The 5,278-nt window shown below is 42.1% G+C and overlaps 1 long non-coding RNA gene across 1 annotated transcript; it reads right to left on the reverse strand.

The window, feature by feature from the left end:
* Positions 1-1,185: 1,185 nt before the first annotated feature.
* LOC310851216 lies at positions 1,186-4,573 on the reverse strand. The gene is made up of 3 exons (XR_014567621.1): positions 4,508-4,573; positions 1,632-4,252; positions 1,186-1,591 (listed from the first exon to the last, which is right to left on the reverse strand). It is a non-coding gene; the product is annotated as an uncharacterized lncRNA (long non-coding RNA).
* Positions 4,574-5,278: the final 705 nt, after the last annotated feature.

The following is a 5,278-nucleotide window of genomic DNA, read 5'->3' on the forward strand; positions in this document are numbered from 1 at the left end:
GTATTTTGTGTTTTTATGTTGTGAACTGCCCTGTGACCTGCGGGTATAGGGCTGTATGCAAATTTAAATCATCCTCATAAAGTATCACCACCATTTTTCTCTAGTGGCGACGTCTGACAGTACGACATTATTGGCACAATCAGGGTTGCTGATATTTAACTAGTAGACATCTGGTTATCTGTGAAGCATTGCTTCGAATTTTCATAATCTGTGTTGCTCTGTCTTTCTCTCCGTCATTCTGCGATCTTGAGACTTTCAACTCTGTTTCGATGTAAAGTAAAAAGTTATATTTGTTCCTGCAGAATAGCACTGAATTTTGTAGAGTGCCTTCTATAGCTCTGCGCTTCCACACCTTGCTGGGTGGTGGTAGGGAGATGAGAAAGAAATTTGGTTTGGTTCGCATCTTAATGAAAACCTAATTCACACTTCACAAAGCAGTCTGCTATCTTTACAGAAATACAACTATCTTTGGAACTTCATGCCTCTCCAAATTTTGCAGTGCTGTTCTCCAGCCAAAAATGTATGTATTATGGAAAGTGTGCATAAAAAAATGAACATTTAATGAAAACATCATATAAAACTGCAATGTGTTAGGGGGAATGCTGGTTAAAACTGTGTATATTAGAAAAATTGCATACAAACATGTATGTATTTGGAGAAATATGCATTAAAATGCTGGTAAATTTTCATGAGGCCTTTTTAAAAATGCAAATTGATGAGGAAACATGGAAAACCATGCTTAAAATGGGGAAAATGAGAACTTGAAAGAAATAAAAACTGACAGATTTGTGTATCCCTAGGGAAGTATAACCAAATCATTGCCTGTCTTTGCCACCTAGTGGAAAGCCGAATTTTACAATGCCCCTTCCTAGAAATAAGACTGTGGACTCTTCATTAGGGGAAGAGTAAGCAGGAAGGTCAACTTTCCTGGAGGAAATGCCCTAGGAGATACACCACAGGAGATTCGGCTGGTGAATCAGTTACATCCTCAAGGCTTAACACGAAATCAGTTGTTCCTTAACTGCCTTTTTATATTCCGTATAGTTCAAAGCACACAGGGCAGCTTACTTTTGTTCAGTAACGCACATCAACCTTTGCTTTCCGGAAATCATAGTGCTTCTGCTGCAGTGCTTTGTGAAGCAGGATCTTGTAAAAGAAAATTGACAATGATGGAGTGATGACTTAAATACAGATTCACAGAACTGGAAAATGGTGGGTTTTCTGAATTAAAAAGAAAAAAACAGCAGGTGGAATAAAAAAAAGAAGGTAGCAAAGGACCTCTGAAGTATTAAGAGCTCAGCAGCTATTGAACTCAATGGCTCCTTCCCTCCTAAAATACGAGCAATGCTATTCACTTTATCAAAGGGTGTGTGAGCTGATCACACAGTTGAATAAAGCCAGAGTGGGAACCTTTGTTCTGTTGAGAGCTGCAGTCCCCTGAGGCTTATTTCTCAGGGGGCCATGTGGTGGCGATAGGAAGGGGAAACGGAAGCCAACAATGGGCAGAGCCAGAGCAGAAGGTAGGTTGGACCATCCCTCCCTCCCTCTCTTTCTCATAGGAGGGACAGTTCATACTTGCCAGAACTCTGAACTAATCGCTTGCCGGTGGCTTTTGATATTAGGTCAAGGACCTCATGTGAACCTCAAAAGCTGCAGGTTGACCACCTCTGGAATTAATGGACATTAGACTCCACCTTGCTATTTTTATCCTCGCCTCTGTATTGGATCTGAAACAGTTTTTGGTGTTTTTTAAATGTTTTTATTGTTGATGTTTTCATAGCTAAACCACTTCTAGATGTTTCATGGGAAGTGATTCATAAATGAAATAGGAACACTCTGTGTATCTTCAGAAGTCAGTAGAATCGGGCCTCCTGCCATGGGATTACATTGTAAGAAGTTAGTCAACTCGGCTGTGAACCTGGTCCAGACCCAGCAGTCCTTGGCAGGATCAGGATGAGACTCATGGGCGTAAGAGAAAAGCAGAACTCTGGTTTACAAGGAAAACAGTCCATGGCAAGCCATCAAAAGGCAACCTTCAAGACAGAACATATGCTGAAGCAAACAGGTGAAGGGATAAAGGTCCCGAAAATAAACAGGTGGAGGCTCACAGGGACAGAATAGACAACAGCTCAGAAAAGGAACCAGGTGCAGCTAATTAAAGCTTTTCCAAAGTGTTAGATCCATTCACACACTAGAATGTTAAGCAGCTTTTAGGAAGGAAATATTCCAAACTCCATCACCAGTCAGGAGACAGTCATGATTTATTTTACCCTGCTTTGTTGAGGCTTATGTTAGCTAGATGCACAGTAGAACACGAGGACAGGGCTCATGGGCAGAAGAAGGAATCAAAGCAGAACCAGATTTTCTCAACCCTGCATGACAAGCTACTTTTGCCTGGAGATTCTGAAAAATATCTGCCTTCTTCAAGTCACTTGGGGGTGTTAAGTTTCAGACTTAGATCAGATGAGGGGCAGTGTCATCAGGGGTTGCTCAAGGGGGACCTCAGTTTAAGAATTCCCTTGTTAAACATTAAGTGCACTGCTAAAAAGGAGCTTTCATATATATATTGAGGTTGGCAACATGGTACCCATGGATCATATGCGTCCACAGAGGACTTTCCTGGTGCCCACAAGGTTACTTCACCCTCTCCTCACTGCTTGAAAGTTCTGCTTGAAAGAATCATACTGCTGTAGATAACAGAATAGGCTGTGATGTGTGTTTGGCTTCAGGGGAGTGTGTAGTGCCCACAACAGTTTATCCGGTTTGCAAATGTACCCACAAGCCCAAAAGGGTTGGCGACCCCTACACAGCATAACTGGCCAGCTTTAGAATGCATTCAGCCACAAATATCAAGCAAAAATTCAAACCATGAGTCATATTGGAGGAAACTTTCTTGCAGTCAGTCGGTGGGCTGGGGGCTGAATGTGAACCAAGGTTAGTTTTAAGTGCATCTGAGAAAAGGAGCAGGATATTAGCATGCCAGGATTTTAAAAATATTGGTCGTACAAAGAGCCATTTACAGATAGTCTCTCCAAATCAAGAAACAGCGTTTGACAGATTCTGCAGATGTATCGTTGTGGATATTGTTACTGCTTGTCCTATCTCTGGTCTGCAAGCTGATAAGCTCTGTCAGCTGGTCGCTGCCAGTAGGCATCTGGCTTTTAAAAAAAGCTGTTAAAGGAAAAGAAATATGTCCATGTCTCTGCATTCCCTTGGCACCAATGAAAGTCACCGTGTACTTAAGTTTTCTTTCTCACCATCCTTAGAGCAATCTTTGGAGTTGCATTTTACCTGGAACCATTTTTCCCTCTTCACAAATGATTGCTGATAGGATTTGATAAGGGCATGTCCAAACTGTTCTCATTTGGGGAATGGAGAGAGCCGATTCCCCACATATCACTTCAGACTAGACTTGTTTGATGTTGGTCCATGTAGCTGACACAAACTATATGGCTTCCTGGCCACAGGGGGAACGGACCCTACCTGCCTAGACTGTGTATAGGAAGCTGGCATCTGTATGTCTTAAGTGAAAAGGCTATTGCTTGCTAAGTTTTGATCTAAGTTTTGTTTTTCAGTGAGAGAAGAAAGAAAATGAAGGGAAGCTTGGAAGGCCTTTGATCATGTTCCAAAGCAGAACGGCTATTCGCCAGTTTCCAGGCCATGGGATAATCCTGGCCTGGATGCAGTGGCCTCAGGATGGAACAAACAGGCATAAATGTGCCAAGAAAGACCCAAGCTTTCCTAAAAAGCTAAGCCAAAAAGATTGTCTCGTTCTCAAAACAGGTTTGCTGGCACAACCCCCGTTCATTTCAGTGAGGCTTGTGTTCACAAAATGCTTGAGGGACTAATCTGGATCTGTCGTACTTCTCGATTAGCCCACTGTCCGTGGTGGAATGGGAGTGTGTCAGATGGCTGTTTCCTACTTAGGTAGACATATATTTGATGTGATAAATATATAGCAATTCATTTGCCATGTGGGATCTAAATCCAGTTATCTTCTCTTAAGGTGCCGCTTGTATAGTGGAGAAACTGCTGGGTAGCGTAATCTCTCTCTACTCCATCCCAAACAACAGTCCCATGTCTGTTGGACTGCTGTGGATGTCCTACACTGAGAAATTGTGGAGGGAGTGTAACCCTGCTGATTCTTCTTGATCTCTGAGTGGCTTTTGATGCCATTAACCATGACATTTATCTTAATCACCTGGGTAAATGTGGAGCTGGAGGCACTACTTTTCAGTAGTTCTGCTTCTACCTGTGAAGAAAGTTCTTGATTAGTACTGGTGGGACAGTTGTCCTCATCCCTGGGCTAAATCCCACATGCCTTTTCAACATTTGAATTGAGGAGGGGGGAAATGTTTAGGGCTAAATTATGCTAACAACAACAACAACAACCACAACAACTTCCATTTCTCCTGGTCAGGGAGCATGGTAGAAGCTTTTGACTAAACAGCGACTGGATGAAAGAAAACAAACTGAAATTCAGTCCAAACAAGATAGACAGAAATACGAGTGTTATGGCTTTGACCCTAAAGCTGGCAGTTCTTCTGTGCTGGGTGGCCTCATACTCTTCAAGTATGCCAAATGCCACTGCATCAAAGTTGCCAGGAGCAGCATTTCTGCCTTGACATCATAATGGGGCTACTTCTGGGCCCATCACTAGTCTGGGTGCAGACAACCTTCATAAGGCAAATGGAGTGTATCTCCAGATGTGCATCTGCATAGGCTGTGCATGTGGAAGGCTGCTTCTCTGTGTGGTCATATACCTCACCATGGATTGCCATCTGGATTTGACCCTAGAGTCTCCAGTTGTTGTGTCTCATTCTACATTAAAAACCATTCACGATCCTTGTTACACATTCTGCATGCTACCTCGTTTTAGCCAAGTGCAATGTAAAGTGTTTTGAGGGAGCCTATTTTAATATTATGCAACTTATCATCAGGCCAATCCTTTAAAAGTGCATTTAATATGTATTGCATTATGCTGAGTGCACTCCAGTTATGTGTATAGCTATGAAAGCAATTGCTGACTCCAAATGAATAGTGAACTTACTGCTACTTCCAGAAAATGCTATTTACAGGGATAAACAGTCACGAGTGGACTCTCATGAATAAATTTATTTATCTTTTGTATTTCTAAATGCAAGTGATATCATACATGTTTCCTCTCAATATTGCAGCCAAGATGTCACTGGCATTTATTTTTTTAATGCACGGTGTCATTGCCCCTATCATAGCTTACTCATGGCTGTTGAAAGAAAACAGGTTCCTGTGTCTCATC

This window comes from Podarcis gaigeae, assembly GCF_964106915.1.
Source record: "Podarcis gaigeae genome assembly, chromosome: 1".
Classification (NCBI taxonomy): domain Eukaryota; kingdom Metazoa; phylum Chordata; class Lepidosauria; order Squamata; family Lacertidae; genus Podarcis; species Podarcis gaigeae.